General features: G+C 42.2%; 1 protein-coding gene across 11 annotated transcripts in view; it reads left to right on the forward strand.

The window, feature by feature from the left end:
• Window positions 1–26,863, forward strand: part of TSPAN4 (tetraspanin 4) — a 448,984-nt gene that overhangs the window by 151,538 nt on the left and 270,583 nt on the right. For 8 of the 11 annotated variants that reach the window (XM_067295983.1, XM_067295981.1, XM_067295979.1 and 5 more), the window contains one exon: window positions 12,919–13,013. The exons of the other annotated variants lie outside the window; for them this stretch is intronic. The gene's annotated coding sequence lies outside the window, so the exon portion shown is untranslated. The remainder of the gene's footprint in view (window positions 1–12,918; window positions 13,014–26,863) is intronic. 11 annotated transcript variants of the gene reach the window in all.

The raw sequence follows: 26,863 nt of genomic DNA on the forward strand, positions 1-26,863 counted from the left end.
AGAAATAAAACTACCCCCAAACATGATTAATTACTGAAATTCCAGTAAAAAAGGGATCTTTAAACAATAGGATCCTTGGAAGATGTGTAATGTGATTCATCAAAATTCTGAACAGTTATTTTACAATCCCCAAATTGATTAGTTTCATTATAAATATAATGGGGGCATTTATTCCACCCAAGATATGTTGTTTTAGGGACGGATCACAGCCTTAGCACTAAGCTCACTCAGTTCTGATTTATGTGCACCCAGTTTTTGTTATGTTATCCAGTTTGCTTGGGTAAGTCAGGAGATACCTGCATGCCTTTTTCAGAAAGGAAGCTAGCTTTTACAATAATCCATATTGTACCTGCATATGACCTTAATCACCCTAAGATACAATGTTGGAGGGAAGATTGCCTTGCTGGTAAGGGCACAGAGTTGTGTCAAAAATGAGTTTGTCTTCTTGCCTCTCAGGAAAATTTCCAGGTGACCTTAGGCAGGTCACTTTACCTCTCTGTGCTATGTTCTCCACCTTCATTTTGAATGCTTCAGCTTAATGATGGGTAATGTGAAATCATTAAAAGGTCTCCATTTCAAATACTGCTAGAAATCTACTTTTGTAAAATCCTGGTCACTTTTTCAAAGCTCAAGATATTATTCTTTCCTAACAAAAGAAGGCTTATTGCTCACCAAGTGCAGTTAAATGCTTAACTGAGTGACTTCATACTTGAAAAGTACACAACTTGCTCTTGCTAGAGACCTGCTTAGGAACTTGGCAATCTTTCCTCTTTCTGTTAAAACAAGATGCAGTGTGCTTTACTGCAGTAATTTAAGCGCATTTTGTATGGCATCATGGTGTCTTGCTGCACACTGTGTAGAACTGACCTTATGCAAGGCCAGCTAGAGTGTGAGCTCCACAGCTGGAATGAGTATTTCAAAGAGAAGAATGTGTCAGCGAGGAAAAAAGATACAAAAAGCATCATGAAAGCAGGTACAAAAGGCAGCAAGAAGGCCTGTGGGCAGTCAGGGACTTAGCTGTAGCATGGATCCAGAAAAAGCTGAAAGCAAATTTTGGATATGGGGCTGATTGAGAAGAATGTTGAAGCCAAGCTAAAATCTAAACAACTCTCTCTTGCTGTTTTGTTTCTTCTTTAATTAAGGAGACAAGATTTTGTAAATATTGTTTTGTGCATAAATAAGATTGTTTCCAGGAAATACTGTATCTGTCCTTAGTTTCTCTTCTTATGAGAAACTACTCGCATAATCCCAGATCTAGGCTAACCTCTTGAGTAGAAGTTTTGTGTACTACTCAGAGTTGTATGCTGTTTGGTCTGGCCTTGTCTTTGTGTATGATACCTAGCGCAGATAGTCCTGAGTCCTGGTTGTGTTAGGAAGTCGGGTGGTCATCTGTCTTAAATTTTTGTTTTCTTTAGATTTGGCACTTTACCTTTTAATTCAATTCTGCTAGAGTTTTGTCCTCTGCCACCCAGCTGTTAGCCAACGTTGAGCGTTGTCTGGTCCTGTACAAGGATCAGCATCTCGGCCGTGGCTTGAAGTTGTTCTCCAAAAAGTTTTCCTTCACTAAGATTGTATGTCAGTAGTTTTTCCTGTTCCAGAATATTTTTCCAGTGCTGGGAGACTTACTTTTGCAAAATAGCATCAGAGTTGGTCTGATGCTTGCAGTGCAAAATTTGGTGGCTGAGAAGGCCGCCTGATGGTAAATGATTCTTCATGCAGTCAAATGGCTTTGAGGCATTTCTTGCAGGAATTTAATTGGAATATTGTATTATGTACCTTTGTGCTTTTGAGGCTCCAACAGCTAGATTTAATTGCTGTAGAACATATACAGAAACCCCAGAAAATGAGAAACAAATACCTACCAGGAAAAAACACTCTTGCATCCTGATGCAGTCATTATGTCTTAAAAACCAACTCTTCTGGCTTGGTTCCTGTGTACAGCACTCCTGTATGGGAAGAAACTTGGCTTTGACTAACCTTTCATTTTGTGCACCTAAACCTTTGGTTATACAAGCAAGTTATTCTTATTATTGGAAGCACCCAGGTTTAAACAGCAGCCCTTTTATTCTGTAATGAAGAGTGCCCCAGTAAGTTGTCTTCAGCCTGAAGAATAAGTGCGATGGCTTGTCCGAAGGACCTGGGAACTTAAACAGAAATGGTAGAATATGTATTTTCTTTAGCTCCCTTAGGGCTCTAGAGAGAACCCTGGAGGAAGAAAGGCAGCTGAGAAGAAATGAATTTTGGTAAAGGGTATTAAAAACTAGCAGAGAGATATATTAATGCAGGATACATACGGCTGTTAAGCGAGGGAGCAAGCTGTGAACCCAATTTATGCCTGTGGCACGAGGAAGGAAACGAGAAAGGTGGCACTCAGTAGATTCCCTCAGCTCCTCATAAATTTCAAAGTGGCTGCCTTTCATTTTTAGTAGCCTGTAAAATGCAACCCCGGGACCATTAGAAGATGTGCTGGTAAAGGTGATAGGAAATGAGAGAAGAAATTTCCTCACTCTGGCCTTCCTTTCCCAGATCTTTAATGATTTGTCAGTCAATTAACTGGAGGTCAGATATATCTGCAGGCTGTGAAAGCGTTACGCTCCAGTAAAGTGTGTTATTCAACTTACCTTGTCCACATCTTTAGAAACACCCTTGGGGTGCCAATATTTTGGGTTCACAGTGGCAAAGAAAGGGATTTTAAATTTTCAGCACCCTCTCGCTGCTCTGTGCAGAATGACACTTATTCTTTGTATATTTCTATATCTTTAATAGATATGTTAAAAAGTTGCTGTTTAAAACAAAATCTTGGAGGCTAGGTAGTTCCCAGAAATCCGTTTTAATTAAGGGGAAGAGAAGAAAAGGAAAGAGAAGCTGTCTTTTGGTGTTCCTGTTGTGGATTAGTTGAGTCTGGAGAGCTGGTGGCTGGTTCTCATGACGTTCCTCATTAGGATGCTAGTCCTCTCCGCCATCGTCTAGTGCTTCCTTAGTCTGGGGGTTCCAGAAGTGTCATCGTATAATCAGGCCACAGCTCTTTGGGGGCTGAGACTTTTTGAGCTGTGTTCAGCGCTTGTGCAACACAGAACTAAACAGGTGCTTCCGGAGAACAAACGCTAAACAGTAATGAGAAATTCCTAACAAGGTGTGAGGAGCTGCTTTGCAAGTCAGTTGTATGGATTACGTTTAAGCTTTGGCAGTCCCTTCTCTCCTCTTTCCCTGCTGACAGGCAGCCCTGTAAAATTTGAGGCCTGGATTTGTTCATTCACTGATTTCTCAGGTCACTGGGAGGCTCATTGCAACTCCTAGCTGTGGTACGCTGTCATGCATTCGTGCAGGAGGTAATGGGAGCACTGGCATCACCTGGGGGGTTGTTCTGCTTGTCAATAAGTGGAGGTTCTGTCTTGTAACCTCTGGTCATAAATTCCCTGGAGGAGTCTGACAAACATTTTGCCCTTTTCATGAGGGCCTCTACATGGCTTATATTCAATTTGAAGTATATATTTTTGACAATTTCTACATGATCCCTAAGAGAGGCTATTATGTTTCTTGACAATTTAGGATACGTGATCTTGAATTCCAGCAAGGTAAGGTTTTGATAGTCCTCTCTGCTTTTTCCTGTCCATCATATGAGGTAGCTTTTTCCAAGAGGGTGCTTTTAAGCAGTTTCTGCCTACATGACCCTACCAGGCATGGTTATTTACACAGGATAGGAGAAACTGGTTTTTAAAGGCATCTTTGAAAGTAATTCCCTAACGCAGGGCAGACAAAGCAGTGCCTTTGGCTGAATGTTGTTGGCAGCTGATTTGAGCTAGTGCACTGTAGTCACAGTCTTTGCTATTAAAATTAAGGGATGGTGTGAAATATTGTTGGTTCCACTTCACAGTATGGAGGGGCACAGTCAGCTGCGCTAACAGTAATTGAAGCATTGGGTCAAAGTTACTTCCTTGAACACCAAGTAAGCTAAATCAGATTAAACTCACTTTTAAATCAGTGTGTGTATGAGGTTTAAAGGCAATTTAGTCTAAAGGCAATTCATGCCTTTCATTAATTTCAGTAAACTGTCCTCAGTGCCAGCATAGATAGGCGTCATTTCCCTCAAGATTGCTCGGTAGGTGACTCCCAGGACACATTAACTAGCATTCCTCTGTCAGAGATCCAGCTGATCGGTTGTGTATAGATTACCAATGCTTCGGGCTTGTCCATGCCCCTGGGCGTCCCTGGAGAGCCCCATTCTCTTGCTGCTCTGTTTCTGGTTGGCCCTGGGGCAGCAAGTCCTGTGAGTCTTGCTGTAGCCCTCGGTGCTGTGCGGCCTCTGCACATCTCTGAACTCCTCCCAGCCACTGCGATTCCGATTGCTGTAGCTCCTCTTCATGGGAAGCATACAGCAGGTCAGGTATCCCCAGCTCACTCTTGGCTTTCGTGTCAGTTTTCTGGAGCCTCTCCTGACATTCAGGGCTGTGGAGCGACTCAGGTTTCCTCCCCAGGCTGGCAGTGCAGCGGCCCTCCTCTCCGTCTGGTTACAGACGATGGTGCCTTGAGCTGAGCTCTCACTATTTGTTAAGGAAATTGTTCAGCTCCTCCTCAGTGGCGCTGTTGTTTGACCCAGTCCCTGCCACCTGATCCTCCTCAGCTGATCGGGAGAAGCTCAGTGTGCACACGTGCACATAGCTGGGAGGACATACTGTCATGGGAGCAGCTGAACTGGCTCCCCTGGAGGCACCGCTTGCTGCTGACCAGGTGATTTTATGAGCAAGCCAGAGAGCTAGGAGGCAAGGACCAGGGTCTGACTGCATTACAAGCCTGGGCAAGTCACTTAGGTCCAGATCCATCCTACAGAGTTTTAGGCACGTCTGAGATATCTTAAGTTCAAAACTTAGGTTAAGATAGGTGCTTAGGCTAGCTTTCTTCCTCCTGCCTTTTGTGTAAGCTTTTAAAACTGCGTACTTGTTACAGCAAGAGCTGTCTTTGCATGTATGTGTGAGGGTAGTCCGCACCCAAGAGGGTGTGGGACCTCGTTTTGTATTGTTCCCATCATAATAGTAATCATAACAGTGATGTTAGTGAGGGAGATATAGAAGTATTTTATTGATTAAAAAAAAAAAAAAAGAAACAGTTTAACACGCTTAATGTAAGGGCAATTGTTTCAAAACTGTGTGGAACCACCCACGCAGCTTCACTCCCCTGACATCACAACTTTCTGAAAATGAGTCTTGCACTGTCTAGGGAATTTTCTGCTGAACTTTTAATAGTTTTGTAATGAGGTGTTGTAAAATTCATCAGGTAATTGATCTATGTATAACCCAAAATGTTTCTACCAGAATATGTAGGTGAACAGCAGTTGGTACTAATTAAATGACTGCTTCCATTAAGTTGAGCATGATTACTGCAACTTAGATAACAGTGAAAGATATGTTGGTAATTTAAGCATTGTGGGTTTTGGGTAGAATTTTCAGTGACTTATTTTGTGACAAAGAAAAAAGTGTTGGAAATACTGCCACAGAACAACTCAAAAGAAAAGGGATCATCTTTCAGTTGGTTGCTTCAGATATTTAAATTACAGATGAGCGTATGGCTTCATATTAAACTTGCAATGAAAACTTTTTATACTTTTGTGAGGTTGTATGGTAGATTGTAGTTAGAGCTGGAAGGGAATTGTGTTTCTCATCTTGAGAAGCTTTTAAGGATTTGAGAACTTTAATGTACTTTACAACCTTGTATCAGGTCTCGAAGTGCAGCAGCAGTCTGCAAGCTCTCCCCTACCCCCTCTGAGAGGTTTGGCTGCCTGTGCTCAAGGCCAGCTTGAGGGCCAGGCTCTGTGGTGCTCAGCTCCAGGTTCAAGCATGGGCTGCTCTGCAAGGCAAGGGGAGCCGGGAGCTGAGCGTGATGGCAAGGCAGGCTGGGGTAGTGCCCGCACTGACAAGATGGCAATCCCACAGCCCCTGAACAAGAAGAGTGGAGCAGGTCCAGCATTGTCAGCCGGGGATGGCCAAGAGTCCGGTCATCACCAGGCAAATATGTAGAGATGAGGCAGGTTTGAGATCAAGCCAGGATCTCGTGATCAGGATCAGCAAGGTATGGGACCAGGCACAAACCTGTTTAAACTCAGGCAAGGACCAAGGGCAAGGGCTTGAGCTTAAATGCAACTCCATAGCCAAGGGGTGAAGGCTCCCATGAGGCATCTCGCAGCTCTTTCTCACACTTGGCTGTTTCACAGCAATCCGGTCCCAGGTTACGGCTACGTTGTTCCAGAGCTGGCTTCGAGCACAGGTGGCCAGGCCCCTGGGGGAGAGGGAAGAAGCTGCAGAGCCTCTTGGCGCAATCAGGTTGAATCCAAAAGCTTTTAAGATTTTTACACACAGAAAAAGAAAGCTGCAGCCTCTTCACCTGATATTGCCAGTGGCAGACTGGCTAGGGCGCTCTCTGGGACTGTGGAATACCCTAATTCAAGACTCTGCTTGTCCTCCTCACAAACCACAACTCGAACCTGCGTCTTCTGCTCCCCAGATGGATGCCTTGATTTCCAAGGCATCGGCTCTTCTTAGTGATAATTGTTTTTCTCTCATTCTTTCTTTAGATCTGAAATTCCAGTATGGAGCTGAAAAATCTTTATGAAAGCCAAATATATTCCCGTGAAAACTTTGAACAAAAGCCTCTATTTTAATTTACCTCACCTTCTGTGTTTGTTGCCTGTCATCATAGGAAACAGGCTCCAATGAAATTGTGTGCGCTAATGTCAACCTAGTGTCATGCAGTAATGACATAAGTTGTGCTTTCTACATTTTTTCTCATACAAAAATTAGAACATTTTCATCTCCAGTCTGCTATTCCTCTGGCATGATGATAAAATGGCAGTGAAAAACCTGTTGCACTGGTTGAAATTATGTGCATTTTAAATGCCTTATACTATTCCCAGTGCAAAGAAAGCCTAACTACATCAGGATTAGTTGGAATGCCTGGAGCAGGATGAAATCTTTATCGCCAGTCTTCTTGAGCAGAGGCCAGCCAGAAAGGTGTCCTCCAGGCACAAGCAGAAAGCATTGCAACTCCTTCATTCCAAAGTGCCTTGTATCTGAGAAATACCCTAAAAGCTCCTGTTGCCAGCAGCAGTGCTGGATAGCGTGGGACTGATGCCCAATGAATTCCTGATAGTTTTGTCATTGTCACTGCTGCTGTTGGAGATAAATTGCAATAGTTCAGACATCAGTAAAAGTTGCTGTGTGGAAGCTGTGCACCACTGGAGAAGTGGGCAAGTGTGGTCCTGCAGTAGTTTCCTTCTTTGTTCTCACACATGCATCTGTTCCTGCTCTGAAAGGTCTGGAGTCTGGTGCTGGAGTGGGATTTACCTGCCTTGTCTTGTTATTTTAGCTGCCTCCTAAGCATCAGCTAAGATCATAACTTAAGTGTTTTCTAGATAAATCACTTGCTCTATGTAAGCAAAAGCAAAAGATTGAATTGCATTGACGTTTTTGTAATCTTTCTGTTCTCACATGCTGAAGCTTAAAATATATCGCAAAAAGCTCCTGTCATTTTTCTGAAGACTGCTGGGTCACTGCAGACAGGAGTAATATCACTTCCTCGCAGTCTCATTTCTGTGTATGGTCCTGTGACCTTCAGAAGCCTGATGTAAGGTTTTGTTTTCTTCAGCACTGTGCTGGCTTCTGGCCAGTTTAGGCACATGTATTACAAAATTATATATGATGAGGGAACATGAAAAGATCAAATATGGTTTTATTCTCTGGAATTCCTCAGGAGGTGCTTGGGGATGGAGCTGGATGACTTCTGGTCAGACAATACTGTCCTGTTCTCTGTGGTACCACACTTCTGTTCTAGCTGCTGGAATTTATTATTTGTGTAATGCATTTGACAGCCTCAGCTTTAATCCTTAGTTGTGAACAATCTGTATAGAGAATTGACACAAGTAGTTTCCATGCCAAGCTAATATGCAGGGCAAGGGAAAATATACTTAGATTGCTGTGTTGGATCTTGGATCCTGTGAAGCTCGTCGTTCCAGCCTTTTCTTGTCAAATAGCAGACTGCAGCATCCTTGTGTCATGCAGCCCATCAGGATTAGACATATTTCTGTCAAGGGAGAAAAAGACAATTCAGTCTCTTTCTCTTTCTGCTCTGTTGCTCTAGGAGAAGCGGAGAAGAGAAATGTGATCCCTGAGGATCCTTGCAGATAGCGAGGAGAGAATATATAGAGACGGCAAAAATCAACTGCAGGATGCAGGACCTGGAGGAATTCCAGATTCAATTGGCTTTTGATACTTCAGGCTTTAAGTTGTCTTTCGGTACTAGGCATTGTAGATGATGCTGTCTTCAGGCAGCAAACACCACCAAGCTGTCCTTTTAAAGAACATGTGTTGTTTTTGTTGTCAACAATCAGGTTCTTTTATCAAAATGGCTTTTTTTGATAGTGACTTTTCCCACAAAAATGTCAAATTTGACATTTCTTTGCTGATAAGAGACAAAAGCAATCCAATTAATAATGCTTAAAGGAAATGTTTCACAAAGGGTTGAAAAATGCATCCATTTTGAATTCAGGTGAATGGCTGGACAGATGCCATTGTGTTAGATGTGTCCGTGTGTCTGAGATGCGGGTGTTGTGTACGTGCATTGGTGGTACCCGCGCATCATTGCCTAACCACACTCCCAGCTGGATTACCTTGGAGACTGAGCCAGGAGCAGTGATGGCCATGGCCATTGCCTTGCTACCTACAAAATGAAGCTGCTTCTTGGAACTTCTCTCAATAATCTGCACTAGCTGCAAGGGCAAGGAGGAGTGGGACTCGCATTGCTGACATCTAAGTATTTCATAATCTGGACTGGACAGATCTGGAGTGTTTTCTCCACTCCTCTCATCTGGATCAGACCTGCTTTTATTCCTGAGATTTGGCTAAGGTCAAAGCTTGGAGATGAGAGCAGGAAGGCCTTGAGCTAGAAACCTCTTCCTGCTTAGGAGACAGCCTGAGTCCCCTGTCAGCTGCCTTTAGGGCATGATGGAAGTCTCATTCATTAGTCGGATTTGTTTAAACCTTGGCCATAGTGCTTCTGCCTTTCACGCTCCTTTTCTGGTTTGTATTTATACTCTTTTCTTCCCCTGGAAACTGACCCCGCTTCATTGGTTGGAGTGGCTTCTGGAGAGCAACAGGTTTTCCCTTTGTGCCAGACTTTTGAAGAAATTATTTATGATCCTCAGCTGATTGGGTGTATTTGTGTCAATGCTGGATGTGCATTTTTAAGTAGGCTATTGAGAATCTCTTTCACAAATCACCTATGTGTGTTCTTAAGATGCTCTCTCTGATAGTATTAAAGTATTAAATGAGGGAGAATTAAATAAAACCTTTTAATTAATTTATCAAAACATCTTCAGCACCTCCTTTCAGGACGGGCAGAATTTAAGCAAACACTGAGCAAATTAAGGGGCAGAAACATTTTCTTTGACCTTGCACTGTTATGTCTCTTTTGCTTTAACTGGGGCCTAGTTAAGCTGAATATATAATCTTAATTTTTTTTGAGAGGAACTTCTGGAGCAGAAGTTTAAGAAGTCATAGTGTGATTGATGTCAAGTAGGCCTGAAGTTGCATAGGCTTTGAGCTGGCTATCCGTAATAACGTGAGTTTCCTCGGTGAACAATCAACAGTCACAGTAACGGGCTAATGGAGAATCTAGGTTTAACAAAATGTAGATGATGATGAAAACAGTCTTTGGGTTTTTTACCCAAAGGAAAAAGTTTTTGTTTAAACTTTGAGGTTAGTATTTTGATGTGGCCAGTATGCTTTTAAAAATGTTCAGCAAAATGTATTCTGACATTAGTCAGGTATTCTGACAGGCATGAAAAAATAAGTCCATAAAATGCAAAATAGTAAAACCATGAAATGGGAAGAAGCCATTCTAGTACTGATGCCAACAGATAAGTTTCATTAGGTGGGCAGTAGAGTTTTTCTTCTGCTTCACACAGAAGTTCAGAATTTATTTCTGAGCTATCTGCCTGGTCAGTTGTATCTTTACATGTAGATCTCTGCTAAAATGCAAAAGGATTTCTAGCAGAGGAGCTAGAGTTGTGATGATATCTGAGAATATAAGCCAAGTATATTCTGTATGGAGAAGTTGTATCTTCTGTTAGGATCAAGCGATATACAGGACACACAAGCTCTTGGATCTGAAACAAGGCAGCAAACTTCAGATAAGTACATTGTGGATACAATTGCTCCAAGTTTAATTTTACTCAACTTTTGGTTTGTTTTGCTTCTCTTGCCATTTGAAAATGGAACAGTCATGGAATTCTGTTTGTTCTGATAAGGTGGGAATGAAAATAGACATATTTCTCCCAGTGAGGTCCTCTCTTTGTCTGTAACGGTCTTCCAAGATGCCCTTCCTTTCATGCTGCGCTTCCACAAAATCCTCTGTCAAGGAGTGCTGGAAACCTAGGATTTGAGTGTACTTTCCCATTTGAACATGCTGCTCCTGTACTATTGATACACCTGTAGCTGAGGATAGTGTTGAGGAGTGCAGAGCTTGCGTCTTGCATGGCAGCATAAGCTCTGAGCCTGATGTAGCGATGCTGTTTTAAATAGATGGGTCCAAAAGTGGGTAAGGATGCACAGTGCAGTCAGTGGTTCATCATCTTTTATGTTATAGGTTTACTTCTTACTTGAAAGATCTTCTAGTGCTGTACTTAATTTATACAGTAGATTTTTCTTCTCATGACTCACCCTGAACTGAGAATGTGCTTAAATGGGAAAGAATGTCTCTGTCTTCTATCTGTCTGTCTAATCTAATTAATCTGTCTCATTTATTCAGTAATTGGAACATACAGCTTTTTTTACTCCCAAAGTAGAGGACTGGAGTGCTGAACATCGTTGTTTGTTCATGTGGAGTCTGTCTGTTTGAATAAAACATATCCTCTGGTGCCGCCGTCCTCACTTGAAACAGGTGTTTGAAGCTCACCCTTTTGGATGACTTTGAACTGAAGGCAAGAAAAGCCTGTTGGAAAAATGAGCGTCAAAGGCCTTGTTGGCCTTTTGGAAGAGTTAAATCACTCTCTGATCTCACTGGTTTAAGACAGGCGATTAGGTTTTTAAGCAGCTTGTCTTTGAGGATTAGTCCGAACTCTTAATAGTCCATTCCTGATGATTTCTGTCACCCAAAGTGCACTAATCCTGCTTTAAACAATAACTGTATCAGTCATTTCATTTGCATCAAAACTCTTTTTGCTCTGCTTATAACATTCTTCACGCAAAAGCTTTCCTTTCAAAGCGTTCCAGTCATTCCATAATTTGGTGATGGGGACAAGGTGCGTGCACAAAACTGAGCCTAGCAATAGCACTTGATAAATCCTGTGCTCTCGAGACAGTTTTCTGGTCTTGCGGAGGGAAGGGAAGTTTCAGCAAGCCTTATTTGTACTAAATCTTGTTGCTAGCAACTTTGTAGAGTGCTGATTCCCAGGCTGTCTAGCATCATAACAGTTTCTAACATCAGCATGTGCCAGGTGTCCTGGGGGCTTTGAAAAGACAGCTCTTCTTCCTTGTGTTACACTCGGTAGGAGCAGCTACGTATTAACCTCAACCTGGGCTAATTACAGAGGAAGGCAAGTATGTCACGGGAGGTGGGGTCCTTCTTGACTGTGGATTCATGACAGTCTTGAGACCTGATATCTCTCTATCCAAAGTTTCTTAGCTTGTTACCTTTTTGTGGTATTTAGAAGTGGTGTGCACGTGTGAGGAAGTTGTGGAATATGTGCTCTTATCATGACAGAAGTGAAGAAGCTAAGTCTTAGTATGGAGCATCGTGTGGGTTATGACTTGACCTGGGATGGAGGTTTTACTTTCCTTCATCAATGGGGTCGAAACTCTGGATAGAGCATCACATGCATGTGTGCGTTTTTATACTGTATTTATGAGCTACACCTGCATCGTTTGCTAATTTTTATGTTGGCTGCCTAAAGGAGTATTTTTCACCTCCAGCCTTCCTACAGCTAGTTTGGCATGGTGAGGCCTACTGCCTGCTGTATTGGACTGTTGTGTGCCATCATCTGTCTCTCTTGTACGGTACAGTACCAGTACTGGCATCTTTTGCCATTCTGTTGTTCTTTTGTTTTTGTTTTGTTTTTTAATAACCCTAATTTCTGGATACAGGAGATTTTGGGGAGATGTCAGCTTTCATAAAAATTTTTCATCTTTGTGGTTATGCACAAAAACATTGAAAGCATAACTTTCTAAAAGTCCAATGTGTAAGTAATAAAGAGATTCCAACACTTACTATTTTACAAAAATATTATGATTTTAGGAGGCTGATCTGTGATTTTTCATTACGTCAGCTTGGCAATGTTAGTTTTGTGTACTTTCTATGCTTCAGCAAACTTTTTGTTTCCCCCAAAATAATGAATTTATAGTTTACATATTGCAAATGTTTAGAATTCATGTATGCATCTTTTTTCAGGCTCAAATCTGTAAAGTGTTTGCATCTGATTCAATGTCCGATATGATTCAGATTATGCAAAGAAGCTGATAATGTTACCCTGTTTTGATTAAGTGCTTGAACATGTGCCTAAGTGGAAACATGCCGTGTGGGAGCTCAAGTCCCATTGCAAGTGAAGAGCTGATGGTATTGCCTTGAGAACATCACGTCTCCCCTGTGCTCTGCTCCCACGGCTGTCAGCAGGTGTTGTCAGTTTGATGGTTTCATGAGCCAAGCCAGGGGCTTCGTGCACCCTCCCCTTACAGCTGTGCTACTGAAAGCACTTATCCCTTACCAGGATAAGCTGTAGTTTTTCTCTATTAGGTCTTGATCCAGTGACTTTTGAAGTTAATGAGGGTCTTTTTGCTTGGTTTTGGCCCGGGGCCCTTTTGTCCTTTACAAAAGACATAGTTACAGAGAGCTGTTTTCCTTGTATTTTATAAATGACACGTGGCTTCTGACACACAGGGTCCTGTTTTGGAGATCCCCTGTTTCCCGCTTGCACGGAAGCCTCCTTGTCCTCTGCTCACTTCAGCTGCTCGGCGCTCCTGTCCCTGCCTCAGGTATGTGGATGGCTGCAATCAGTGTACTGATCTGAAACAAAGTTGCGAGCGGATTATTGCATTTAAATTTAGGGACTCAACACATGGCTTTTGAAAGAGGGGAAATGCCAATCCCCAGAAGCCATTACAGTTAATATAATGAATCAGGCTGGTAACTCGGAGATGCTGTTTACTGCCTTGTGAAATAGGCTGGTGTGGACTGTGTTCCCTTGTTTCCCTCAATATAGTATGGGCTGCAAAGGCACTGTGCTGAGCCCTTTGGGTAAGGGGAGAAGTGGGCAATGCGCAGGATCCCAAGATCCTATTCTTTCTGTTAGTATTACTGGCAAACTGATCTAACTTCAAGGGGGGTGGGTACTGTTTACTGAATACACAGAGAAAGTCCGTTCTTCCCAAGACAGATGCACTTTTTCCCTTTACTCTGAAGTTTGATATATCCGGCTACTTCACTGCTGCAGAAAGACTGCAGTTAATCATGTCTACAAAAGTCATTCATGAAATATGTCTGTCTAGGAGTCTGACGCATTCTTTCCTCCCTTGAAGCTGCCGCTTTTGTGCGTACTCTATGTATTTTGAACAGGGAAGAAAAATACAATCTGGTCCATCCATTCTTGTTATAAAAAGGGTGGTGGGAGTCAAAAAAACATGCTGTAGTGAGGGAGAAACAGATAAAGAAATTAAAAAGGAGATGCTGCAGCATCTAGTGCAATTGCCATAAGCATGTGGTTGAATACCTAATGACAAATGATCAAGACATATATATACAGGAAAATTTCACAGAGTGCAGCCTATAAAGTGAGAAAGGAGGAAGACTAAATATTGGAGTTTATGTTCAGTCCCCCTAAAACCCTCTGGGTAAAAATAGTTCTCAATCTTCTGAAAGAATAAAACTGCAAGTAAAATGCTAGAGGAACTTGCAAATGGGAAGATTTGAAGATAATGAAGCCTTTAGAAGCAGAGGGCTAGTCTTCCTCTCTTTTATTAATCTTAAATACTTCCTATTTTGTTCTCCTCTAAGCAGTTACAGTGGGCATAGTGACCAGACCCAACCTGCCATTTAAAGACAAATTTTGCCAGTAATCTGGAGAGAAAAATAATTTCTAGTTTGCATTTCAAACAAAAATCAACATGATAGCAAATGGCAAGCACTCACTGTTGACAAGCTATTGGAGACACTTGAAAAGCAATCACAACTGAAGGGTATGTGTTTTAGCTGCAAGGTGCAGGAGATTATTTAAATCGGCCTAGTTTCATTGACTTCTGTAGTGCTTTTCCAACACATACAAGCTGAGGATTTGACCAAGGTCTGTGGTGTCAAGTGGATTTGAAGTCCTGCATCTGATGGTCTTAGCTTTTGATTCAGATATTCTCATACTATCAAAAGCTGGTGTCTATCAGGAATTTTTGGATTGCCTGATTTTCAGTGACCCTTCTCAAGCTTATTGCTCACTGGTTGTGTGAGAGAAAAGGTATTTTCTTTGGTTTTATATATCTATGACTTCCATGTTAGTCACAGCTGAAACTGAGGCTTGCAAGATCTGTGTGACATAGTTGACATTACCCTCGGTCAAGTGAATTGTATCAATCAGTGCTCAAAGATTTATGCTAGAAAATAATAAATCCTTTAATCATTTTTCCACCCTTGTGTTCATCTGTGAAGACTAAAATATCTGTTGCTGTCACAGTTCCCTCAGAAGGGCTATTCTTTACACGTAGGTTTTACAGTTAAACGGAAGAGGTTAATTTCAGAGAGTCCACAATATATCACCTAACAGAGTCTCTAAGAATTTCTCCTGGTAGAATTGGCTTTGAACTCTGAAAGAGGAAAGCCATGATTCTCCTAGGTTTGTGGAAATAAAAAACTTCCAGAATGAGTTTCTTTAGTAAACTTGTTAGTTCTGATGCTAGAAAATGCACAGATGTGCCAGTGTACATCCATACACACATGTGCACACACATGCACACACACTCTATTAGGGATTTGATTTGTTTTCTGAATTACTGTATCAAAATCTGAGCAACTTTGCCTTTGCTTCTAAGACTGAATTACAGGTTTAGGCCAAAGAGATACAGCAAACAGACAAAGCAGGCTTTCAGCTCTTGGACTGACCCAGTTTTCTGCATTGCCATTGATGATTTTGTTGTTTTTATGTAATTATGTATTTAACTCAAGCAGAGCTTCCAGTAGGAGAGGATGGGAGAAGAGTAGGAGGCTTCTTTATTTACTTTGTTACTGTAAATATTCACTCAGAATCACTGTATAATTTGGATGATACAGCTCTTAGGAACTTAGGGCCATGTTTACGCCATCATCTTTACAGCATTGGGACATACAGCACTGCCATATAAAGTGCACAGGAAAAAATAAACAAAATCTGTTTCTCTGCAGAAAATCCGAGTCTTTGATTGTCCTTGCAGACTATGCACAAACTCTTTAGTCTGTGGTGTAAGGGCGTCCCATGTGAGTGACTCACAGTGAGTGAGTCATGGGGGCGACTGGGGTGATAGTGAATGTATTTGACTGTGGATATAGTAAGTGTTCATAGTTTAAATTACATGAAAGAAGCGTGAGTTTCCCAAGCAGTACTTCACTGTTGAAATCATGCAGTATGAACTGTCTTTCAAATGCAGCGTTCATCAGGAGGTGAAATTTAGCCAAGACAGTCACTTCTGCCATACTGACAAGGAGTGAGAAGCCAGATGGAGAGGTGGAAACATGGCACACCTTGTTTTTCATTCCCCTGACAGAAAGGGAGGGAGAAGTCTGCCTGGGTTTGTGCAATACTTACACACAGACAAGGAATCTAGACTAGAAGCTGTCAAGTTGTAGACTCTCTGATGGATTTAAAATGCTCTTTGGGCCATCAAAAGTCTTTTTGCCCATGTGCCTGATGGCAGGAGTAGAATCATTGGGCAGGAGAATAATGCTTTGCTCTCCCCACCAGTTTTTGCTTTTCTTCAGTTCTTCCTGTCTCTTTACCTTACTGCTGACAAGGAGGCTGCTATGTCATGCTAAACACCTTGTTGCTGACAGCATGGAGAAAGCTACAGGCTCCTTTGACAGTTGTAATCAATAAGTGGTGAAAATTTCACTTGAAGCACTTTTCCAACTATAAATGGCAACAAAAGACATGAAAGTGAAATACTGATTTTTAGACCAAACTCTAAAACTGGACGACCAGGAATCTGAGCCCAAGTAAAAGCTTTGCAAACCAAGAGTTTCTCTCTGCTCATTTGTGTGCACTCATATTCTTCCTGTGGTGTCTCCTTAATGCTACAATATACCTAGTACTTAGTCATAGTATTCTTCTGCCCAGAAACTTATGCTACATGTAGACAAATGATAGTATGACTGGACAGCTTCTTTGTTTGTGCCTCAGTCAAGGAATGAACTCTCGGCAGAAATCCCTTCCTCAAACAGCTCATAAGCTGTGGCTTTGCCTAGTACATCCTTGTACTCTCAGTGCAGAAACAAGTCTTGCTGCAAGAGTTTCCATTATCATCTTCTCTGGGAGATGCTGAGCTTCTCCAACTCTTGTGAGGGTCACTGGGAGATGAGGAAACTTCATTAATAACATGTAAGTGAGGGGAGAGATCAGAATTAAACTTTTAACCTAACAGGTCTACTTTATTTTTAACAAGAAATAAATCATTTCTATGGAAGAAAAAAAGTTATTTTCCAAATAGATTTAATTGGCAGCAAGCCTGCGTTGGAAATGGGAATAACAACTTTTAATTATGATTAAGGATAGACAGAAATTCCCACAGCACCTGGTTAATCAAAAGAAGAGGCTGTCTGTGCAGTGCAGTGTTTTCATGCTGTATTATGGTGACAATGGCAAATTATTAGGAAAACATAATGGGAAAAGTTATGTCTAACTGATAGGCTTTTGTTTTGTGATGTTGAGTAACAATTAGTAGGGGCTTTTACTGTCATCTTTGTTTTGCAGGAAGCAATGAAAGTGAATACATAGGGCTGCATCGTGTATTGCTGTTTTACCCACACCTTGGCTGCTAATTTGGTAGACATGAAGCTCTTGTTCCCTTTATGCTCTAGGTGCTGCTAGGGAGTTAAGTAATAATAAAAACACAGCTTTTTGCAAAGGACTCTGCACTGCTAGATCTCAAAATGTTTTAGAAAGTATGATTAACCTCACTTTGCAGAAGGAAGGGTTTATGTAACAGAGAAGCAAGTTTGCACTTGTCGCTTGGCAGGCTAGTGGGAGACCTGGGAAGAGGATCCCTGCCCTGCCGTCTCAGCACCCGTCCCCCCGTTCAGTCCTGCAGCCTCTGCTTTGGCTTGTTAATAGAACTGTCAGTGGTATCATTCCTTCTGAGGATATGGGGAAGGTCTTGCTTTCCCAAGATGTTAATCAGGTACCTTTTTGTCAGCACAGAATTCATTTTAAAGAACAGTTATAAAAATAGAGCATCCCTTTGTATTAGTTATCATATGTCCTCTGGAAGCATCTTTGCCAATGCATAAAAGAATGCAATTAATGGCTACCCAGGAGGTTTATTCTATTATCTTGACTAGCTTATTTCTAAAGTAGTTTGACATTTTATTTACCTGACTTATCTGTTGTTGCAGAAAGATTTTGTTTTATTATCCTTGAGAAGACTGAAATGTTAAACATGAAATACAGGAGCTTCTTTCATTACTTTTTACTATAAAATGTGAACTCACAGACTGACGTGTCAGTTCAGCAGTAAAGAAAAATCTGGGCTTGTGGTTGGGACAAAACAGTGCTCAGGAGATTTGGATTTGATTACAGACAGTATCCCAGACTCTCGCTGATAAGCTGCTTATACCTCAATCCTACAAAGCATTTTTAAGCCCTGCAAGCTCTACCTAGAATCCGAAATTCAAGCTGAACGTTGTTGTTCTGTGGTGCTGCCAACATTACGGAGTCTGCAGTCAGGGTGGCAGGGAGCCGCTGAGAAAGCGCGGTGGAATGAAGTCCGCCTCCCGCTCCCAGAGCGGACTTTGCTGCAAAGCGTTAGGAGGACAGATATGCTTTACAATACGCACTGGTGTCCTGTTCTCTCTACAGTGCTTCGCAATTTCTTGCCTCCGCCTTCGTGCTTGCACACGCATGCTCCACTTGGGAACATGAGTAAGATCTTTGACTTGATTACGCTGGCTGGGAGGCAGTACAAGCAGAAATGGTTACTTTTGAGTGACTAGAGGAAACTGGAGGGAGTCAGATGAGAAGCAAAGAAAACCAATTGGGAGTAGATTTGCTGTTTTCTGTGTGTGACAGAATACTGTTTTATTTCACACTGCCATTTCAAATGAAAGATGATGAGAAGCATCATATTAATAGAAGTTTGGATGAAGAGATGTGCTGTTATTATAGTGGTTTTTGGACTCCTGTGGATCTTGGGCTTGGCACCAAAAAAAATCTGTCCCCTTATGAAGGAGCTTTGCTCAAATCAGAGAAAACTGTAAGGTGAACAAAACAAGGAAGTAGAGTAGACCTATATTATTAAGCATATTTTTCTGTGAGTAAATGAATATCCAAAATTCTAAAAGGAGTCTAAACCAGAGCTCTACAAAGACGCAATGCTTTATCTTAATAATATACAACACCCAAAAAAGCCTCTGCTTTTGAGGAAAATTGTAGGAAACTTTAGACCTTCATGCAGCAAAGAGATTTGAGCTCTCATTAATTTTAATTGCATGACCTTAAGTAGGTCACTTGCATGCTTAAAGTTATTCACTGTTTAAGAACCTGGCGTAAGCACAGAGCAGGGGAGTTTGGTTCCTCTCTCTTTTTTGTATTGACCCCTTCAGTAGGGTTGCTGCTGCCCTTTACCAAGGGCTGCTTACAATTAGAGTGGGGTTTTACTTGCATTTGTTTTTTTTAAATCCAGACTGGTTTTAGCAGTTCTTTTCCGGTCAACTGATTTCCTTGTGAACACGTTCGTTGCAGTCAAGCTGTCTTGTAGCAACAGTGATAAAAAGATAGAATCAGGCTTCTGCCAGCAATGGTGACAAGTTTGGCTGTGGATGGATAAAGAGAGACTGAAAACAGGAACGACTTCGTATGGTCAGAGATGGTGCTGAATGTTTGTTTTCTGACTTGGGATGTGTTTTATGGTTTCAGAAGACTGAGGCAGAAATTGTCAGCTGAGTTCAGTGCCCTGTCTTTATGTGGATCTGAAAGCTGCACCATCTTCACAGTGAGCAAAAAGTTAGTTTGCTTCTTGTCTTCATATGGCTAGAAGAACTTGGTCAAGAAGTTTAGTATCTGAATTTCCTCCCATATAAACCAGGAATCACTCCAATAAAATCCTCAGAAATCTGTTCGTATAAACCACATGTAGGTGTGAGGGAATTGATCTTTAAGCACCAGGTTTTTGTGGGTGTTCAGCCTCCAATTAGTTCCTTAAATGAATGGCCACATCTTCCAGGTGCTCAGTATGTTGCATGTCTCTTAGGTGCTGTAAAAATCTGGCCTTTCCTGTCACCCTAGGAGCAGCAGAGCTCCAAGCATGTTTGTAAACCTCTCTCTCCCTTTTCAGCTGCCCAAGGGTTAAAGCAGAGCTCCTCTGACAATTCAGTTAAAAGTAAGGAGCTCTTTTGACAGTCTTTATTGGCTGCAAAGATACGAAGTGGAGAGCACTGAAAGGCAGACCTCTGTGTGACTGGCTTCACCTTCCTTCTGTAGTGGTAGATACAAGCTGGTCTGTAAGCTCCTTGGAGCCCCTCAAGAAATGTGGTTGTGATTATGTATGATACCTGTGTTAACAGGTATAATACTTCTGGAAAGCACTAGCATTTCTGACATGATGGGCTGTCAGGCCTGGCCTGCGTCACACAAGGCAGTTAGGTGGGACTGCAGTACTTGCAGTACTTACAGGAATATCTGTTTCAGGCAAATGCAGAAAAAAAAACCTCTTGCCTCTGCTTTTTGCACATCTGCTGCTGCTGCTATATCTGTCAGTCTTTGGAAAGCCCAGTGAATTACAGAACCTAATCAGTATTACCACTGCTGTATGTTTTTCTGCCTAACTGTATAGTTGATGGAAGGGAGGTCATGCAAACTTTTTACTTTGGGCAAAGCGGTTGAGAAAGACTGCTTTAGACCATCAAGTGTTTGCTAGCTGGAGCTCTGCCCATGTAACTGTGGCAGCTCTGATGGTAGGGGGTCTTTCCCCGGGTTCAGTGAAAGCTGAGGGAAGAAGAGCTCCATGCTGTGTGCTAAGAAGTCTGCACAAAGCACAGTCTGTGGTGGAAACTAGTCACGCAGGGTGGTTATCCGTGTTACTAGTTCTGCCTCTCTTCGCCAAGAAGCCCAGTCTACACTGCTCTTTAAAAGCAGCTGTATTTTATCAGCAGTTGCTTTGATTTGAACTTCTTGATGATGTTCAAGGTAATAGGATTTTACAAATGTGAGATATGATGTCCTGTTTCTGGTACAATTGCAGATAATCCTTTGTTCTCTGTTTGGCCAGGACATCACCAGGCTCAGAGAGGAAGGAATGAGATAGGAAAGAGGCAAAACTTCCTTTTTTTTTTCTTTTTCTTTTTTTCCTTTTTTCTTTCTTTTTTTTCTTTGCTGTTGGGATTAGACTCTCAGTGATGGCTAGGAGCTTTACTAAAGTCCTGATCCACAGTCCTTTCAATTCAAAGACATGCATCTTTTCCAAGAAATTTGAAACAGACTTCAAGCCAGTCTCCTTTAATACATCCGGTAGTATTGTTGGCTGGCCAGCCCAGAAAATAAGTATTAAAATGATATTATCACAGGGAATGCCCCTTCAGAGATCAGTTTGTGAAGAAAGTACTTACTGGCAGTGACGCTCATACCTGGGTGAATGCTGATGCCTGGCTCTGAGCTAGAGTGGAGAGGAAGAAGTTCACTTCCTCACTCGTACACACTCTGGCTTCTGCTTGCCTTGGGCGAGCAGCACCATGTTGTTAACTCCTTGCTTAGCTGTGTTCGTTAGCTCCTCACCTAGTGTGATGAGAGCCTGGTATTTGCAGGGAAAATGTCGTATTCCTTTTATAGCCCTGCCTATTCCTATTTCTCCTCAGTGTAGTGGATACTTTCCTTCTCTGGTTTCTTGTTATGGCTGTAAGAAGACAGGTTGTAGTGGAAATGACCTAAGTAGACAGCAAAGACTTGAAATGATCTTGAAATGAAAAGAGCAAAGCTGCAGGAAAAGTGAATTTGACGAAAAGATTTCTCTACATGATAAGCCAAATCCTAAGATCTCTCTACACTTGGACTCTTGGTTGGATAAACTATTCTAGGCTAATTATATAGATATAATCCCTGACAAAGATGCTTTTGGAATAAGAGTGTTTATGAGAAAATTGAACTGAAGTAACCACTTGCAAATATTTATTCTGCAATAGCTACTTTGATTAGTTTCCAAGCATACCAGGACCTAGAGTGATTATATTTGGCATAGCTTCTGAAGCTCATTGGTAGCTTAAAGTAGCTGAGAGTATGTCCCCAGTAATGAGAGTCAGGTTCAGTATTGTGCCCTTTCTTTTTATTCAAGCTAGCAGCAGCAAACGGTCTTTTCACCACATGATCTAAAAATGTACATCACAGATTGAAACACTGCGCTGCTTATCTGTGCACTGACTCCTCACAGCTCCCACCTTTGCTTCCATCCCTTTCATGGCAGTAGAGTTTAAATATGGAAAACATCTCTTAAGTCAGACAAGGATATTTGGCTCAGAAAATAAGAGGAGGTCAGTGCGTTACATGAAGCAAGATGTGAGGAGAAGAGACATGTCTAATGGAAAAGTTTGGAAAGTAAGAGAGAAAGACAAGGAAAGAGTGTGTGGGGGGGAACAGAAGGAAAGGGAATGAAAACAGGAGAAAATGCAGAGAGAGGCTGAAGGAGCCTGATGAAATAGAAATGAGTTAAAACTAATAGGCAGGAATGCTCGGTGACTCGGAATGGGCCAGGCTCGTTGCTCTTGGGAGCTGCAGCTCTGCAGGCTTTTGCTACCCTACTCTTCCGGCTCCCTTCAGCAGAGAACTTGGCCTTCATCACTCAGATGTCACAGTCTGTCACAGCCAGTCCCTGGCCTATATTTGTGCCTGCGCAATTATTTGTGCCTGTCCAAAGGCACTAACTGCTAAGCGTGTGAGCTCTGCCACCTGTGTGTGGTCAATGCTGCAGCTCAGGTAGGGGTGAAGGTAGGGACTCAGCTTAAAAGCAGCTCCCCCAACTCTCTCCCAGGTCACCAGAGGAAGAGGGCAGCCCTTGGCTGTGCTGCATCTATGTTGGTCCTGAGCCCCCGCAGCCAAACCTCCAGCAGGGAACACGCTGTTGGGGCCTTTACAGGTGCAACTACTTCTTGTAAGAGCGGAGCTCAGCTTTGCTCCCGGCCCGTGGGCTATCTGGCCTGGTTGTGCTCAGTAGCAGGCTAGTGTTCTGACCATTTTACTTTGGCTTTAGCCAGACATGGAGAGCAGCAATATTTAAAACTGAAAAAATAAATGCAGTTCACCTCCCTGGTATCATTCATCTAAGGACCTTACAGTTTTATGGTTGTCTAATGAATAAGCCTCACAGAACTCCACTGAGATTGCTCAGCTATTTCCAGTTAATAGGAAAGGGAAAAGATACCAAATACAAATACCTAGTAAATAAGCAAAAACCAGGAATAACCTCAGCTTGCCTGAGCACATGGCCCCTGTCCCTTCCCCCAGGCAGTGTGCAAGGTGGCTTCCAGTTATTTCTCCATCAAAAATCTGTCATTCATCTTCCTGGAGCTGATAAACAGCCTTGTGTTCCTCAGTTTGTTGGATACCACTTGCTTATGTTCATGACTGTTTGGGGTTTTTTGGTTCTTTATCTGTATTTCTGATGAACCAGCATCTGTAGCTGGCCAAGGGCTCACTTGACTTGTAGCTCTTTTTTTGGCCATGTACAAATGCCCCTGGTCAGACCCCAGAGGATCTGCTTTAACTCAAGGCAGAAAGTGGAGCACTTAGGAGTCTCTCACTGAGGGTCTTGACTTTAGACCAGCCCCAAGAACATGTTATTGCCCTTTTCTGGGGGAACAGAAATTAGCCAGTCTTCATGTGGTCCTGAGTGCTTAGAAAGGTATCCCAAGTGCAGGACAGTTTGGCTGGATAGGAGAGGGCCAAACTAATTGCTGCAAACAGCTGATTTCACCCTCACCCTTCATTATGCTAAAAGGAAAGCATGATACAATGGTTACAGTGTATAGCACTGACCAAAATAACTCCAGCGCTTTGCACCCAACGAGCAACTGATGAACGTGGTGGTCCGTGCAGATGATGATGTCTCCCTGCAGTCGCCATCTAGGTCCAAATGGCAGAATCACAAATTCCTGAAAATGAGAAGCGGTTACAGGTCATGAGCAGCACAGGGCCAGGTTTGAAACTGGTGGAAGTTATATAGCTTCATTAAAGTTTCATTTATTTATGTTTGTATTGTTTTAGGTGGCTGATTGCACAGGTCTGATTTACTCTGTGGCAATGCAAATAATTGAATTGGCTTAAGGAAGGGGGCAGTAAGCTCTGCTGTGAGGAGGCCAGAGTCATGATGGGGAGAGGGTTAGACCTCTTAAATCAGATGTGCTGTCAGTAAAATAACGATGTGGAACTACAGCCTTAGCAGAGTGATACAATTTTATACCAACTCCTGATGGGACCTGTAAATTGTAGCTAAATCATAATATACCAACTGCCCCCTTCTCCTTGTGCTGAGTATCATAATCACTAAAGCTTCTCTCATCTTAAAATGGTGTTAAGAGTTATCAGTATGAGGGCACTAGAGGTAGGCCAAGAGCAAGTCATATCCTCTGTACTATGAATTTACAAACTAGTTATATCCTGCCAACAAGATTATAAAAGGAAGCTCGCATTCGGGAAGTCGTTTATTAACACTGACATGGAGTGCAAGTGCATACTGCATTTCTGCTTCCATTTATTTAATAATTAATCTCAATGGGGCCTAACTTTTCTGAAAGCGTGGAGAAGCTGCTTGTAATTGTTTTGGAAAATGCAAGGTCTGTTTGTGGGCTCAATCTCAACATCTCCTTCCATTGTTATAGAGCTGAGCCAAATTCAGTTTGGGGTTAAATTTATGAAATTCCTTACAAATCAGTGGAATTCAGATCAGTTGAATAATGCTTCTAGTGTCTCTGAGCCATAGGTTTTTTTTTGGGGGGGGGGGGTGTTTTTTGTTTTGTTTTTTTGCCAGACTATCCATTGCTAAGTATCTTTGATAGAAACTTCATGAAGAACTGAAGGGAACTTCAGGTAACCACTTTTTTAATATTATTATTTTTGATGGTATATGAATGAAAGACATTTTATCTGAGATGAAAGACTGTCCTGCCTGAAAACTAAAGTTTAATCAGCCTGTAGTTAGGCTATCCGGACATGTAATTGACAAAGGTTTAGATCTTTGCCATTTTGGATTTCTTCAAGTTCTTTTTTGACTTCAGCAGGTACTAAATCTAATAAGAGCAGGCATGTTGCTATAAAATTGAAGCAGAGACAGGAAATAGGCATTTGTCATGTGGATGAATTTCAGCAAGCTTTTTTTCATATTGCTTTTTGAAAAGCAGGCTGGTATGATAAACTGCAGCAGATGAAATTCTGCTTAACAGTTGCTGACCTCTTTTTTTGATAGTATTCCTGCAGAAAATGCAATGTTCAAACCTAAATACAGAAAAACTGCAAGCTCATTATGAAGCTTTCCATGTTTATGAAGTGTTCTGTAAAGCACTTTGAGTAACAAGGTCCTGCTAAGTGCAAGCATTTTTTCCATTATACAGTTCTGTTACGAATCTGGAGGGTTAGCGAAGGGAGATTCATGTGTGACAGATGTTAGTTACGTTACCTGGTGCACATCTGGAAACTTCTTGGACTTTGCTGTTATGCTCTTAAAATTGAACTGTCCTCAGAAATGTTAACATGTGTTGGTTTGTCACTGATTCTCTGCCTCCCTTCCTTCCCAAAGAAGTAACAATGTTGGTTTCCTTCCCGCAAAGGGTAATCGTTCCAATCTGAGAAGCATTCATTGCCAAGGCCAGAATGCAATAGCCTGCCAGCAAAGCTGAAGGAGGGGAATTGCTTCTGTCCTGGAAGAGAGAAAAGGATGGGCAAATCCCCTAGCAGGGAGAGTTTCATGTCAGCTGTCTTCACACCAAGCCTGATACAGAAGGTCGTGGAAGTGGAGACTTCCACTGCTCGGAAAGTCTCCTCAGCAGCGGGAGAGCTCTCGTGATCTGTCTGAGTAAAACCCCAAGGATGCAGCATTACAGGAAGGTGCCAACTGTCTCATCTCACTTGCTGCATGTGGAAATCGAAATCTGCACTGATAATGGGTAATCCATGGAGGGCTGAACGTGCAGCTGCCACTGCCAGCTGAGCAAACTCCTTTAAAATCTCCTCAGGGCCCATTCACGTGCACTTTAGCAAAAACACACATTGTAGTGTAAGGACCCAGACAAACACTTGAATGTACTCACCAAGATTAGTCATTCTGAGCAGCAAAGAAGTCTAAGTATTCTCCGTCTCTTTGTTCTGTGGGAAGTCTGTGTATATCCAGTTAGAGCCAATCATGACAAAAGCAACTCTTCTAACCAATTAAATATCTGGAAAAAAGTCAAGACATTTTATAGCCTTGTTTGCAATCAAGCAAGCATTGTACTGAAATTTGTATAAGGCAGCGTACTCTTTGTTAGATGTCTATTTGCATTTATGCGTGTGTATATACAAATGCGTTTGAATTCCTATGTATAATGCAGAAACAATTCAGCCTTCCTAGTAAAGTGCACTCTGAAAAGGTGATGTTCATTTCTTAGAAGCCTTGAGTACAGCGATCCCTCATACCCATACTGTTTCTGTGCGTATTATTTCTTTTTTCCCTATGCTCGCTCTTGTGCCTCCAAGCAAAAGGAGCAAAGGCCAACTTTGGCAGCAATGACTTTCCTATTGAGAACATGCGCTCTTTGCTGCATGTCAGGCAGTATTATAGGAGAGTTTCTAAACCAGATTAATTGAGTTCAAAGAAAGTTCTAGAAGCTGTCAGTTTATGTGTTCAGGCAGCCTTTTCTTCTTTTCTCTTTGCCTTTTTGATACAAGATTGTAAAAGGGTTTCAAACTGCAATATGACAGCACGACAGGAAGGTGTTGCCGTCTTCTCTCCAATGTGGAAGAATTGCTTTCCAACCCCAAGTGGGAAAATCTCCAGCATCTCCTAGTGCCGTAAAGAACTCAGCAAGGGCAGCGCTGCTTTGCAGTAAGCGCCTACAGGAGGCATAGTGAAGCCTGAATATCAAACTGGCTGAGCAAGCCGCGATCTTCCCTATACAAAATCCCTCTCCAGATGCGACTGCAAAGAGCAGGGTAGGCTGCCATCGCGTGCGGCTTATTAGCAAGAGAGCCGTGTTTGCTAGCGGTTAACACCTTGTGGCAGCAGGCTTCCTTGCAAGTGCTGCTCCCTTGTCCAGTGCTGGCTTCCTCTTGCGGAAGCCCTGGATTTGGAGGAAAATGTGATTCCGGGTAGCCTGTTGTAGTTGCTAAGTTCCTTCCATCAGACAGAGCTGCAAAGTAGCTATATTTGTGTGGTGTTAATTCCTACCTTGTGCTTGGAGTGGTGTTTGGATCCCTCCCATGGTGCATCTTCCTTTCATCTCTGTCCACCTACAATTGTTGGTGCCACAAGGTGTTTGGGCAGAGTTTGGCTCACTAAAATAGGAAGTATCTCATGCTTCCTACGAGGTTAGTCAGTCTCTCGTGTACCCTCCACAAGCTAATTGCTCATTTGACTTACTGACTCTCTAGAGAATTTTGAAATCCTTGTGGCTACAGATCTGGATTTCAGTAAAGCTATAT

Source organism: Apteryx mantelli, chromosome 4 (assembly GCF_036417845.1).
Source record: "Apteryx mantelli isolate bAptMan1 chromosome 4, bAptMan1.hap1, whole genome shotgun sequence".
Taxonomy (NCBI): domain Eukaryota; kingdom Metazoa; phylum Chordata; class Aves; order Apterygiformes; family Apterygidae; genus Apteryx; species Apteryx mantelli.